General features: G+C 35.1%; 1 long non-coding RNA gene across 1 annotated transcript; it reads right to left on the reverse strand.

Moving 5' to 3' along the window:
* Nucleotides 1-12,418: 12,418 nt before the first annotated feature.
* LOC127851672 (uncharacterized) lies at nt 12,419-16,298 on the reverse strand. Its single transcript, XR_008035881.1, has 2 exons — nt 15,790-16,298; nt 12,419-13,295 (listed from the first exon to the last, which is right to left on the reverse strand). It is a non-coding gene; the product is annotated as an uncharacterized LOC127851672 (long non-coding RNA).
* Nucleotides 16,299-16,606: the final 308 nt, after the last annotated feature.

Raw genomic sequence — 16,606 nt, forward strand, 5'->3', positions numbered from 1 at the left:
TACTCAACAAGAACGCAACGATCTTTAGTCCAGAAATCTCTTAGTTGTGACTGATGATACTCAAATGTGGTACATAATTATTATGAATAAAAGCGTTGCAAGCAAATTGGGTGAATGGTCACATGCACGCGATGCAATTATGCGGAGCGTTAATATATCGACTCGGACGGCCCTTTTGTAAGCTAAAAAACGTATTAGCAGTAAATAGTTCGGGACAATTCTTGTTTGGGACTGTTGTACAACTAAACATGGAATTTAACGTTAATCTAGCTTTAAACAATATAAAGTTTAAACATACTCGTGATAGTTATTCATTTCGACGACACGTAACTTTATCAGCGTATGACACTTAAACACTGTTAATAAAAAATAAAGGCTAAATATGACGAATAACCATAAGGACGGTATGCATTTGGAAGATACGGAACGATACTGTTTCGGTACGTGTTGTGTTCAATAAAAACAAGTGTAAGGCCATATTAAAAAAAATCTTGTATGAGACTCTAGGAAACTGTAAGTTGGGTGCCCTACGTATCAGTCAATACAAAAACGCTAAATATGCTTAATGGTCACATCTTCAAGATGCATTTAGACAACACGTGCTATATCAGTAAAGCAGATGCGTGTTTGCTGGAATAGAAGTCCATGATCCGGAAAAGCTCTTGTTAAGAACTAAAGGCCCCTCAAACATAGTCACTATACGTTATATTTTACACAATCGGTAAATTTAATCGTGTTATTGTTCACATGACGAATTAAGATGTCATGCGACTAAGCAGCTTGACAGGTGCTTGTTTTATTCACAAAAACTCCTGTTTTGTGTCTTTTGGGCAATATGTTCATTAAACATTAGATGAAAAGGCTACGGAATACTAATAGGACCATCGTGGTTACACATTAAAATCCAGAGGGCGACAATGCGATAGTGCGATAGTACGATGGGGACAATGCGATTGTTCGGTTGCGACCACGCGAAAGTACGATGGCGGCAGTGCGATAGTGCGATGATCCGATGACGACAGTGCGACAATACGATGGCGACAGTGCGATAGTACGATGGCGACAATGCGACAATGCAATAGTGCGATAATACGATGACGACAGTGCGATAATACGATAGCGATAGTTCGATGGCGACAATGCGAAAATACGATAACGACAGTACGACAATGCGATAGTACGATGGCGACAATTTGATAGTACGATGGCGACAATGCGATGATACGATGGCGACAGTACGATATGACAATCGCATTGTCGCCATCGTACTTACGCGTTGTCGATTTGTCTCCATCGTAAAATCGCATTTTCGCCATCGTACTATCGCTGTTGTCGCATTGTCGCCATCGTACTATCGCATTCTCGCCATCGTACAATTGAATTGTCGCCATCATACTATCGCACTATCGCATTGTCGCCCTCTGGATTTAAATGTGTAACCACGATGGTACTAACGGTATTCCGTAAAAGACATAACTGGATAAATGATCACGTACCGTGACTTTGTTTCAGTAACCAAAAGATCCGCACAAGACCACTTGTATTTAAGACAATCACCTATCATGCTGAAAAAAAGTCACGTGGCAATTGTGTGCTCTACGAGCACGTATTTGTATATGGTTGGGAATGTTTTGTTTTCATACTTTTGGCCACTTAATGGGCTCTTTAAGTTATATGTTAATTTAAAAAGTATATATTTTGTGTAAAATGGTCACGTGCACGTAGTGGTTGTTTGTATCCGCTAATAGCACGTGATAGTCAAATGTTGGAGAATAGTTTTGATTGGGATATGTGGTCACTAAATATGGACATTGAAACATGGAATACAAGCGACGAATTGGATGTTTGGCGACATACGTTGGATGTGTGATCTGTATCTAAGTCTTCAAAAGTGCCAAATGAGCCAAAAAAGGTGAATGATCCGAATCAGTTAATATACATTCCATCCGATTTAAACAGCCATGCTTCGAATCACCTTAATTGGGTACATTTGTAACTTCACACTAATACGAGCAGCACGCTTTCATACCAGGCTAATATAGGAACATCGAAACATTAAAACAATATTACATAGTGTGATGATATTACTAATGGTAAGCCTAGATTGGTGACATTCTCAATCAATAGGATTTCCTTACATGTCAGCAATAAAACGATAAAATGCATTAGCGAAAACAGTTTTAGAGCAATAAAACGAAATCAAACATAGCTTTTTAAAACACATTTTCTCAAAATTAATTTTCGGTAACCAAAATTATCTTTAATCATGTCTTGTTATAAATATAAAAGCACTTCACTTTATGGGTGTTCGAGATGGGTGGGTTTGCTAAAAGGGAATATTATTTATATGGGTTCTTTAGATTTTGATTTTGTCAGGTTTTTTGTAACCTTTTAGGCGCCATTAATGTCAATTAAATTCCGACAACATCTTAAAATGTCGCAAATGTAATAAAATAACCTCTTATTTGCCACGTTTATTTGAAAGCTTGTACAATGATGGAATGATTCATCATGCGTGCCTGAACTAATAAGTTTTAAAGTAAGCAATACTTTCAGGTCAGCAATATTTCAGGTTACCTGTATCTATTATTTTGCATGATTTCTATTTATTTTATGCTTTCCGGTGGTTTATAGAGAAATATCAATTAATTAAAACTGATAATTTCACTGTTTCAAACAATGAAAATTATCAGTGAAAATTATCGATAATTTTCACTGTTTACTGTGAAATGACGTCATTTTTTGACGAAATGACGTCATTATCTCAGCGAAATTCTTTAGTAAAACTCTTTAACAATGTATATAAACGGTGAAAAAAAGCATAAAATAAAAAGAAAATTTGTTGGGTTCGGTTGATTATTGATTTTAATTCACTCGTGATCATATAAAATATATATTTTCACTCGTGGCTGCGCCACTCGTGAAAATATTATTTTCTATGATCACTCGTGAATTAAAACCGATAATCCACCGAAACCAACAAATATCCTCTATGTTATTTTTGGAAAAATACTGAAGGCAAGAAATTACCTTTTCGTATCTCCATTTAACACACGAGAATACTAATAAATCCTGCTAAGATTATAGAACAGTCTACAGTATTAAGCAATGCTCCTGACTGTACATTACCGTATGACCCGATATCTGGTCCGAACTGTTACTCTTGTATAGTCAATTTTTAGTTGTGAGTGTTAGCTGAAAACTAATGTTGAGAGGCAGTTTTGCAAGTTATTCTGCTGTTAGCTACGCTAGGAACGATAACTGCAAGTCAGTCTGCTGTAAGCTACGCTAGGAACGATAACCACTGCCTGTCTGCACTACCTGCTGTAAAATTATGCAGACGACGAATGCTAGGAGCGTCTGCACTACTACGCTAGGAACGATAACCACCGCATCTGCCTGTTTATAGTTCACCACTGGTACACTGCATAGTGTGAATGTAATCAATAGTGTTTAACAGCTTGGAAGACCACATTGGCCAGTCTAGTGTTTATCATTTGAATCTGTACATATTTGCGGCTTTCAGGGAAAACGGGGCTTATTGCCAGTCAAATAAGATTAGACTGTGCACACTTATCAGCCTGTGTAATGCGCACAAGCTTATCAAGGACGACTCTTTCTGATTTTATGGTATTTTTTATTTAAAGACAGTTTCTGGTACTTGGATAACAATTAATGCATATGCATAAAGCCCTGTTTTCCCAAAATGAAGCTTAAATTATCTTTTTTGTTATTGATTTGAAAAAAAAAACACACATCTAAACCTGTGCTTTTAGATACAGTCTTCATATATTTGAATGGGTTTTGTTCATTTCAATATTGCGATAAAAAGCTATAACATAATTTTGCAAACTGTGTTGCGTCTAAGATTATACAACAGCGAACAACTTCAGTGCCTTCAGCGCTTTGATTGATTAACTTTATACAAATGAATGAAAGCCTAGAGAAGACAACTTGTCGTACAAAACACCCGCGAAATAAGCTCTCAGACTTAAAACCCATTCCCAATTGGGAACACGTTTTAAACGAAATAACATTTGTGTGAATGCTTAGTTTAGCACGTGCGATTGGCGATTTCATTGACGGACTGAGCTTAAATGGAGATACGTATAAAATACGATGTATAATTATTCGCAAGAACATCTAAGGTAGCATGAACCAACAAGGGAGGCCACTCGTAATGTCAGAAATCGGCAGTGAACAAAAAGTGGAACTTTATTATCTCGCTTAAAATGGGCCTAAATAATACGGTGGCACTAAGGTGACATCTGCTGTCCAAAAAAATAAAAGACTGTAAAAAAGAAATTGTGTTTTCCGCTCCAAATATAAAAAAGACAGGAAAACAGATATTGTGTTTTCTGCTCCATAAACAAATAAAAAAAAGGGGGAAAAAGAAATTGTGTTTTCCGCTCCAAAAAATAAAAGACAGGAAAACAGAAATTGTGTTTTGCGCTACAAAAAAAAAAGACAGGAAAACAGAGATTTTTTTACTACAACTACTTCTACTACTACTACTACTACTACTACTACTACTACTACTACTACTACTACTACTACAACTACTACTACTACTACTACTACTACTACCACTATCACTACGACGACGGCCGCCGACGACTGACGGACGACCGAGGACGACCCACGACCGATGGACTTCCGAGGGACGACCGACGGAAGACCGATTGACTACCGATGGACGACCGAGGGACGACCGACGGACGACTGAGGGACGATCGATGGTCGACCGAATGACGACTGAGAAACGACTTACGGACGACTGAGGGACGATCGATGGGCGACCGAATGACGACTGAGGGAAGACCGACGGACGACCGAGGGACATCGAGGGACAACCAAGGGACGACCGACGGACGACTGAGGGACAATCAAGGGACGATCGAGGTTCGATCAATGGACGACCGAATGACGATTAGGGACGACTGACGGACGACCGACGGACATCGAGGGACGACCGAGGGACGACCGACCGACGGGCGACCGACCGACCGACGACCGACGACGGACGACGACTTCGACTACGACTACGACGACTACTACTACTATTTACTACTACTACTTCTACTACTACTACTACTTCTTTAACTACTAGCCACAGCAGCAGTAGCAGTAGTAGTAGTAATAGTAGTAGGAGGAGAAGCAGTAACAGAAGTAGCAGTAGCGATAATTGTAGTAGTAGTAGTAGTAGTAGTAGTAGTAGTAGTAGTAGTAGTAGTAGAAGTAGTAGTAGCAGCAGTAGTAGTAGTAGTAGTAGTAGTAGTAGTAGTAGTAGTAGTAGTAGTAGTAGAAGTAGTAATAGCAGCAGTAGTAGTAGTAGTAGTAGTAGTAGTAGTAGTAGTAGTAGTAGTAGTAGTAGTAGTAGTAGTAGTAGTAGTAGTAGTAGTAGTAGTAGTAGTAGTAGTAGTAGTAGAAGTAGTAGTAGTAGTAGTAGTAGTAGTAGTAGTAGTAGTAGAAGTAGTAGTAGTAGTAGTAGAAGTAGTAGTTGTAACAATAGTAGAAGTAGTAGTAGTAGTAGTAGTAGTAGTAGTAGTAGTAGTAGTAGTAGTAGTAGTAGTAGTAGTAGTAGTAGTAGTAGTAGTAGTAGTAGTAGTAGTAGAAGTAGTAGAAGCAGCAGCCGCAGCAACAACAGCAGCAGTAGTAGTAGTAGCAGTAGTAGTACTAATAGTAGTATGTTATGTAATATCAGAGCCTCGCCTTTCGGACGTTATCATTGGCTGATTAATTTTAGGGAACAATATAGTATCTTGTTCCCACCATATAGTCCGCGTCTGTGATTGGCCGAGTATCTTGTGCGCACAATATAGCGATTGTGTTTTCCACCCCCAAAAAAAACAACAACAGAAAAACACAATTTCTGTTTTCATGTGTTTTTTTGGAGCAGAATACACAATTTCTGTTTTTCTTTATTTAATTTTTTTTGGAGCGGAAAACTCAATTTCTGTTTTCCTGGCTTTATTTTTTTGAGCAGAAAACACAAGTCCTGTTTTTCCGTCTTTTTTGTTTGTTTTTGGAGCAGAAAACACAATTTCTGTTTTCCTGTCTTTTATTTTTTGGACAGCAGATGTCACCTTAGTGCCACCGTAAAATAACGTTTAAAAGATCTTTTGTGATTGGATTAAACAGTTGAAATTATCCAATACAGAAAGTCGACCTATTTATCTTGCAGAACATTCAATGCCATGACGCATGCAAGCTATTAGCCAATAAATATCGTACACCAAAAAGTTTGATATTACTTTGGCGGTCATAGAATGTGTTCCTGGCTTAAACAATGAAATGTTACTTTAAAATCATTCATGTATTAGCAATTAGCAATAAAGTGGTAGATTATTTGTGTAAAACATAAGAATTTTGATTCAAATTTTTGTCTTCTACAATTTAACGAGTGGTTACGAAAATTACCGATTGGACAGAACTATCGACAGACAACAGAATAACTTTCATTTTTCAAGTCTATCAGCCTTGAAATAACCGATGTATTAAATGAGAATCATAATCATAAAATTATCATCCAGTACTAGTCAGTAACACCAAAATCGTTGGGCGCAACTATCGTGTTTTGTAGAAACCGCGACATATTGTTTTTCGGAAACCGACGATCGGTAATTTCCGTAACCACATAAACAATTGAGCTGACAAGGTTTCGTTTCCAATGTTTTCCTCTAATATTCTTCCACGAAATTGTTGTATACCATTACAAAAATGAATACAAATTATTATTTTCTTGAATTTGGTGAGGAACACTGTCTTTTAATGTTATAAGTATGCCGTGAGGCTCAACTTCAGTGCATTCAAGATAGAAAAATAAAACAGATTTAATTTATTCTTCTATCCGATAGTTTCATCAATTACCATAGCTTGGTCACTCAATTATTTTGGAAATCATGCCCAATATCATATACAACTTGTTTTACTTATTTTTCTCTTGAAACTTCTTTTACATTATTTTTGTATATATAAGTCGTTATATATAGTTTGAAAAAATATGTAAAGATTGCGCATTTATTATGAAATGCAAATAATTTAGAAAATATTCCATTTTAATAAGCATGACGGGCTTATCAGTTAAAATCATTATGGCTTCATTGAATTATTTAAAGTTATAACAAACATTAAAGGTTTTCCAATAAAATGATTCAAGACACATATTACAGATTGATAGGAAGATATGAACCAATCAGGGTTGCTAGGTTTACCGCCAAGAATGATTATGCTAGTACGAGAGTACTTGATATCTAAATTTATTAGCCTTTGGGTGTTGTTAAGACATGATATATCAAAAGTGGTATTTTTAGTGAATAGAGGAGAAACATTTATAATGATTAACAATATAGTAATACATGTTTTGGTGAAGTAGTGCATGTCATCCAGTATTATTATAGCACCAGTTTGAGGTTAAAACACCAATACAATTTTGATGAAAGTTCGTTACCCCTTGTTTCCAAAAAAACACAAGCAAATAGAATTTTCAGAGTTACCTATTAAAACTGACATTAAATGCTTTACATATTATCTCTGTACTCATTTATCATCAATTACTAATGTTTTACAAATATATTGTTCCATGCTACTCATGGTACCAGTTTTTTGGTTAGAACATTAATTCTATTATATTAAAGTTCGTAATCCCTTGTGGTAAAAAAAAAATCATTAAAATATTATTTTCAAAGAAATCCTTTAGAACAAAAAGGAAATTCCTTCTTAGACCTTAAATATTATTCCTGCAAGCATTTAAGATCAATTATTAATGTTTGATAACATCATTGATTCATGCTATCTAAGATAAATATTGGTGTTTTGAAAATCAGTGTTCAGGGTAATACTATTCACCAAATCACACTCAACCCGCATCCGCGCTGAGAAAGTGATCGCGGCACGGAAGAGCATGCTTTACTCTTTAACTTTTTTGCATATTGGAATACAGTCTTCTACATCATCCCCGGAAACCGGATATGATGTGAAAAGTTGGACGTGCTTGGAAAAGTTTCCGATAAATTTTGCTTGATTTCGGTAGGGTAAGTTAATCCAGTTCTTTAAATGTTTATATGCATTTTTTTTAATTAAAATATATTGTGGTTTATGCGCAGGAGGTATTATCATGTATGTTGGAAAACTCCTGGTTATAATTGTTTAGGATTTATTGAAATATGGCTATTGGAAGTCGACGATGCAAGGATTCGTCCCCTTTTTAGCACTTTATTTACAAATGTATTTAAAGTTATGCCAGTGAAAAAGTATTTGCACCGAAAACGATATCAACCAAATCGTACTGGTGGACAAATTCGACTTAACATTCAACATTTTGATGAAAAAATAATATGATATGGTGCCGTGCCAACGATGTCAAGATATGGCAGGAGTGCAGTTCATTTATAAAATTACAAGCTCACTATTACAACTGGTTAATGCCCACTCTGATGCATTTTAGATCATTTTCATTGAACTTTGAGGCTTCATAATTATATCCGTTCTGACGCTTACTTGATTGCCAGCTTATTTGTATCTTCTGTTGTTGTTTTTTTATTGTTTGAAAATCACTGTAAATGTAAAGCAATTGATTCATATTTATCCCATTTTCAACGCGACATTGACGGTATAACACCTTATGGAATATACTAACATGTATTCAACCTTGTAGGATATACCTGTCGCGTGCACGGACTACTTTTTACTTTTCCACTGAATGATTTTTCATAAGAAATAAAGTCGAGAAAACTTAAGCTTCAAAATTATACGACCTTTAACCTTTAAATCTAGTCATAAAAAAAAAAAAATTTCGCCGTCCGTATAAATCAGCTGATCGATGGCGTTTATAAAATGACATACTTATTGCGTCATTTTCCCTACAAATTTTTTGACGATTTATTATAAACGCGACTTATTTCACATGTACATGTACTGTATATCGACATATTTGATTTGTCAATTTATCACATTTTCCTTATTTCGTGTAATGTGCATTGTTTATAATCCATGCATATACTTTTGACATTTAAGAATGTACATAGCCATACAAATATCGCACAATTCATAAATAATCTGCAATATTTGCTTTCCGAATAAATTCACGTTAGGCATAGAGCTGTGTAAAGTATAAGATGTTTTTTTTTTTTTTTTACACTTTTTTTTTACAAGGTTTACAATAAACAAGAACATATTCATACACATTACATACACAAACATAACTTTCTTTGCAAGATCAATTTCAGTTGGTTTACATTATGCTTATTAAAATTAGTACATTAACAGAGAAGAGTGATTATGTATTTAAGGTTAAAGATCACGTTGACATAGCAAAGCAATATAAATAAACGTATTAAAGTGGCTTCACATTATAACGCATATTATCTTGGAATAATGCAACAAAAAACACAAACAAGCAACAGAAAGTATGTGAAAAGTACAAGAAAAAAAAACACTTTGGGAAAGCAATAATGATGCATGTAGAAGTAAGAAATATGTCAAAATGTAAAGTTACATCAAACCATTACATCATTGCGTAAGCCCTATGTGGTTGCATAGGGAACAGCGATGTATACAATGTTACAATTTACAAGATTAAGACAAAACATCCTATAACCGAAATACGGCAGCATACAAAGCAAAAGCGAAAAAGAATAGTGTCTTTCGGTTAGGACGGAGTTCCTGTTTTGGGATAAAAAAAAATTATACATAAATAAGCACTATAGGTTAATGAGGCATTATGCGTTAATTATTCATCAGTTCTTTTAGAAGGGCTATGAACTTAGATAATAACTGGTGCTTGGTATCACTTTTTTGTAATGTATTTCCAATATTAGTAGACCGTCCAAGAGGATGCTGGACATATTAACTTGACGTGTTCGTCTTTCACTTTTCATATACGCTTTGTAGATTGTGAAACATATTTTACTTAAAATTATATTTATATCATTATACGCTGCGCATTGTGTTTTGTGACCTATGGTTATGTTGTGTATAGTATTCATAGGTTTGTTTAGTCCTATACCCTTAAATATGTGATAAATATACGTCCCGAATTGGGTGTAAACGGGCATTCTAAGAAAAAGTGTTCGAATGTTTCTACTTCCTGGCAAAATAAGCAGCATGGAGAGTTATATATGTGCCATTTAAAAAGATTTTCATTCGTGGGGATTATTCGGTTTAAAATTTTGTATTTCAGTTGTCGAACTTTCGTATTCACAATTAATTCGTGTATAGTAAAATATAGTGAGTGCCAGTTTATTTTTTGGTTTAACCTTGTTTCCCAAAACTTATGCAGGTAAGGTGAGGTGAAGTGTTTTGTTATAAGTACAGACCGTATGTCTTTGATGCTAAGAGTCTTCAAGTCAAGGTTTTTGCCGTAAGGGTATGTTGTTTTAATGTTTACGTTAGAGTTAATCGATTCATCTGATTTGAGTATTTCCTTCCATGGTGTAGGTATAGCTAATTTAATGTTCGTTTCTGCTAACCAGTTTCGTTTTGATTTTAGTTTTTGTAAGATAACAGTTTCTGAGATATTTCCATTGTTTGTTATAATGTTGTTTATGTATAATATCCCGGATTCGATCCAGTTAACGAATAGTTAACATTTTCCTTTGTATTTAATGAATCTGTTATCCCACAGCATTTCAGATCTTATATCATGAAAGGTGTTGGGTTTCGATTTGGGTTTAATCCCAGCAAACAATCTATATGGGACCCATATGGGCACCTATATGGGCCCCATGTGGGCTGCCAACATGGGACCCAGATGGGAAGTGCAACCGGGCTCCACATGGGTCCCATCTGGGCTGCCCCATTAAATTATATGGGGCAGCCCAGATGGGACCCATATGGAGCCCGGTTGCACTACCCATCTGGGTCCCATGTTTGCAGCCCACATGGGGCCCATATAGGTGCCCACATGGGACCCATATAGGTCCAACATGGGCATCCCTTTTACTCAATATGGGCTACATACGGGTAGCCCTTTTACTCACTATGGGCTACATATGGGCAGCATTGTACTAAATATGGGCTACAAACTGGTAGCATTGTATTCAATATGGGTACACAGAGCCTGTTAAATTTTGGACAACGCATTAATGGAAATTCAGGTTATGTTAGAAATAATATGTAGGCTGCAAACATGAAATACTGTGTGTTCAAATTGAACATCAGACAAAAGATTCTTGTACATGTACTTCCAATTTCATTTTTTAAAATGTTTCATCTATTTCTTCTTGCTGGAACAGACTGATATCAAAGGGTTTAAGAGCTTAATAGCATTATCCTGCAAGAAATACAAGGTTTTTGTTAAAAGACTTAAAAATTTATTAAAGTACTCTCAACTTTTATTCACATAAAGTATTACACACATATACATGGATTCATACATACATAGCAGGAGGATCCCACGTTAACTATTCTACCAGAAAATTCTAAAATAATATGGTGATTCCTAACTTTTTGAATGTAACATGAGCAAAAATATTTTACATGAAGTTGCTAGCGAAAACATGTTTCTATCTAATGTTCTATCCGCATGGAGTATTGTTACTCATAATCTATAAACCCAAACCAACAGTAAAACTATTTTATGGAACAATAAAGACATAACTTCAAACAATAAGACTTTTTTCTATAACATTATATATGTCGACCAGTTATACGACTATAGAATTAAGGACTTCTATTATTTTGATATTAAATATATATTACATATACAGAATACCTTCAAGTATTTTACTGATGTACTACACATTACTACAAAGCATACCCATGCAGAGCTCCAGATAAGGGTCGTATTTTCGTAATAACGAATTATTTTCAAGTCCGTTACATATTTATTTTAAAATCTTGTCGTACCATTAAGAATTACAAAATCAAGTTACGAATATTATTTTTACATCGGTTCGTATAGATTTTTATTGAGTTCTTTTCACGTATTAAAGATCATTGCGGTGCTTATATAGAATGGTTATCGGGTTTGTTTAACAAAGCGCATTTTTTCCAATAAAAGCGGCATATAAGTCTATCTGTCAAAAAACAATGGCGGCGCCCAGAGAGCGTCCTAAAAAACTGCAAAGCGTCCAAAAACACGCTTTTAACATATTGTACACAAAGTGAGCCAAAGTTAAATGTTTAGAAAGACATTATAGAAAAGATCTTATACGATGTTGTATGTTCAGTTGCCGACACAGTCGGAAAAGCTAAACAAAAACGCGACACGACGGGTCTAAACTTAAACACACAAAAAACATTGAACGAGTGGAAGGGACAAGTCCTGTGGCTAATCGTTGAAAAGATTGAAGGGGAGACCCGTTTTAATTGTGAAATGTGTAAAAATTCATCTAAGGCATGCAATCTAAGCACAGTTTGGGCATATGAAGGTTTTTGAAAAATAAAATTGTATAAAACTGTTAAGACACTGTTGAACTAGTATAAATAAAGTTGCTAGTATGTTTATTTTGATTTTTTTTGCATGAAAATAACCATTATTATTTATTTTTAGGTCATTTACAAAAAATAAGAATTATTTTCCAAAACTTAGTTGTAACGTTAAGAATAAAATTTCAGAGTTAAGAATTCTTTTTGAAAATCTGGTAGTAATTTAAGAATTTCACAAAACCTTATCTGGAGCTCTGCCCATGCATATTAAATCTTTAACCAATACAGATAACACACCATGTACTCAAAGAACATTCGTAGAAAACATACTTGCAAGACTAAACAAAATATTTTATAAACTACAAATTAAAAACCCTGCAGAAAAATCCAAAACTCAAATAAATGGCAAATCCTTTTTCGAGAACAAGTCCACATTATTATCTTTGATATCTTCATACATTCTAGTGTTTTTCGTAACTGCACATGATATATATATATATATATATGTCTTTTAAAACCATCAAAAACTGGAATGCTGTTTCTTATTTTGCAAAGGAATATATACCGTTTCATTTCCAGATAAAAAAGATTGTATGCTTTCTTAGAAGAAGAGCCTTAAAGGAATGGTTTAGGATCAATGGAGAAAAAACTGTCAATTACATTTACAACATTGCTTAATATATTTGATAAAAAAGCTTGAACTATGCAGCAGTCCTAGAAAAGATGGATCGTAGCTTCATCACCAAGATGCTCTTCAAACTCATCCATTTGCTCAAATGTTCCAATTGGAAGACTGATGTTCTCTGGCAGTTGCATTGGCTTGTCATCAGTAGCTGACCTAGCCAAGAGCCGCTGCAGCATCCGCTTCATTTCCCTGTTCTCATCTCTCATTGTTTCCAACACCGTTAAGATATGTGTAACTGCATCTGACGACAGAGTAAAAAACAACTGTACCTAAAATTATGTTGACAATAATATATATCACAGCTGGGTCGGATATAATTAAATTGGATGTGTACCGATATAACGGTGGTGGGCCCGATTTGTCCCAACAGCTGTTGTACAGCTAGGGCTGATTATAGCAACTTGCACCTATATGCCCGTCAACGTCAATTTGTTTCTTTTATTAGTAGAAGTATGTATTATTATAGATCACTAAATGACTGTGTATTTTATATTTTTTAAGTTGGATTATCTGTTTACATCAATTGGCTAATTTTAATACGATTAAAATGTTTAATTGTCTTGACAAAAGTTCATGTTGTCCGAGATTCTATTTTTATCTAAGATTATCTATTTTTAGACAGGTGATATGCACTCACCTTATTTCTGATTGGTCTATTTAATATCTCGTGCGCACGGTATCCGTGAAGAAGCTTTCATACTTGTTTTTGTATTAGTAGAAATCACAGCGTTGTTTAAACAAGAGCACCGCCTTGCGGGTGCAGACCGCTCATCTATTTTCTTTTTAAAGGTGAAGGGACTCTCATTTTCAATCACAAAGGAGGGAGGAGTGGAGTGAAGAGGGGTGTATAGTGTGGGGTTGTGGACATTTATTACATTATCTTCCAAAAAGCGAAAAAAAAAAAAAAAAAAAAAAAAATCCGGGGGGGGGGGGGGGGGGGGGGGGGGGGGGTTGGGGGGGGGGGCGATGGGGGGGGGGGTTTGGGTGCGATGGTTGGACGGTATTTCAAACATAACCATTTTTAAAAAAAAAATGGGGGGGGTATAGTGTGAGGGTGTGGTGGTAATTTGTGAGATGATCTTAAAAAAAAAAAAAAAAAAAAAAAAAAAAAAATTAGGGGGGGGGGGGGTGGGGTGGGGGGGGGGGTATAGTGTGAGGGTGTGGTGGTCATTTGTGAGATGATCTTAAAAAAAAAAAAAAAAAAAAAAAAAAAAAATAGGGGGGGGGGAGGGGGGGGAGGGGGGGGAGGGGACGGCACGGGGGATGGTTTGGGTGGAGTCTATTGTGGTATGTCAGGTAAGAGTAGTTTCATCAAAGTATCAATCAAATCTAATCATAAATAAAGAAGTTATGGCAATTTTAGCAAAATTTAATAATTTGACCTTGAGAGTCAAGGTCATTCAAAGGTCAAAGTAAAATTAAAGTTGCCAGGTACAGTAACCTCATGATAGCATGTAAGTATTTGAAGTTTGAAAGCAATAGCCTTGATACTTAAGAAGTAAAGTGGATCGAAACACAAAATTTAACCATATATTAAAAGTTACTAAGTCAAAAAAGGGCCATAATTCCGTAACAATGACAACCAGAGTTATGCAACTTGTCCTTTTACTGTACCCTTATGATAGTTTGTGAGTGTTCCAAGTATGAAAGCAATATCTATGATACTTTAGGGGTAAAGTGGACCAAAACATAAATCTTAACCAAATTTTCAATTTTCTAAGTATAAAGGGCCCATAATTCCGTTCAAATGCCAGTCAGAGTTACATAACTTTGCCTGCACGGTCCCCTTATGATAGTTCATAAATCTTGCAAGTATGAAAGCAATAGCTTTGATACTGTAGGAATAAAGTGGACCTAAACACAAAACTTAATCAAATTTTCAATTTTCTAAGTATAAAAAGGGCACATAATTCTGTCAAAATGCCAGTCAGAGTTACATTACTTTGCCTGCACAGTCCCCTTATGATAGTTAGTAAGTGTTGCAAGTATGAAAGCAATAGCTTTAATGCTTAAGGAATAAAATGGACCTAAACACAAAACTTAACCAAAATTGTCAATTTTCTAAGTATAAAAAGGGCACATAATTCTGTCAAAATGCATGCCAGAGTTATCTAAATTTGCCTGCCCAGTCCCCTCATGATAGTAAGTAAGTGTACCAAGTTTGAATGCAATAGCATTGATACTTACTGAGAAAAGTGGAACTAAACGCAAAACTTAACCAAAATTTTCAATTTTTTAAGTATAAAAAGGGCACATAATTCTGTCAAAATGCACGCCAGAGTTATCTAACTTTGCCTGCCCAGTCCCCTCATGATAGTAAGTAAGTGTACCAAGTTTGAATGCAATAGCATTGATACTTTCTGAGAAAAGTGGACCTAAACGCAAAACTTAACCGGACGCCGACGCCAACGCCAACGCCAACGCCGACGCCGAGGTGATGACAATAGCTCATAATTTTTTTTCAAAAAATAGATGAGCTAAAAATTTACTTGAAAATTTTAATTTATTTTAATTATGTAATTAACTATCAGGTATTTTATTAGTCCAAATTTTTGACGCTCTTAAATATTAAGCTACTTTTTATATGGGTAATATTTGATCCAAAGAATTTAGCCCATATAAAAAGTATCTCTAAATTCTTTGCGCGTCTTATAAATAAGACTAGTATTTTATAAGCAGTAATTCCAAAACTGAAATTATTTTAAGTTAAAGTTTCAAGCACAAAAATCAGTTACTTTGTCCTATGAACTGTCTTTGGGAAGGCTCTTCAGCTGCCTTGACTTAATGGGAGTGACCGGCCTCTGTCATGCACTGCTGGACATTCTTTGTAAAGACGATGTTGGCAAACAAGGCGGTGGTGAATATTTTATTTTCTGAAATAAATTTGTACAATAAACATTACGAATTTAATTATTTCTTAATACACAGACTTTTTTAATATTCTGCAAATATGTGTTTAAATAATCATTAAAATTTGTCCACAGGCAGACAACCTTGGCTTGCGTGCAAGTAATCAAAGACCTATAAAAAAAACATTATATTATACGTCTTTGATGTAATACGTTTAAATTAATATTATCAATGTACGAGATAAATAAGATTCTCATGCATTAGCATGATTACTAATTAAGTGTTCCATTTTTTGCAGACATGCGCCTGTCTGCTATAAATAGTTTGTATTGAATTTTAGGCAGAATCAAGTTGAATTAAGCAGTTTAACCAAGAGATTGATCTATGGCGACAATCGAACGTAACGACTTACGTCGCGAAAATACATGACAAAGGCAAAGCGAATAAGAAATCTAATAACTTGCAGTTCAAATTATTAAACACACAGGCATTCATAGAAGTAACAGATAAATAAATAATGCGTGATCAGCAATATATATCTGATTTTAAAAGAAATATATAATTACGTGTATTATATCACAATTTAACAAATTAGAATCTACCGTTTCGATTGTTTTTGTTTTGAATGTTTTCGCGAGGCGGAATTAACATCTGCGCATGCGCATATTATTTAAATACTTTATTTTTCTGCGCGATTATTTA

The sequence above is a fragment of the Dreissena polymorpha genome, chromosome 11, assembly GCF_020536995.1.
Source record: "Dreissena polymorpha isolate Duluth1 chromosome 11, UMN_Dpol_1.0, whole genome shotgun sequence".
In the NCBI taxonomy this organism is placed as follows: domain Eukaryota; kingdom Metazoa; phylum Mollusca; class Bivalvia; order Myida; family Dreissenidae; genus Dreissena; species Dreissena polymorpha.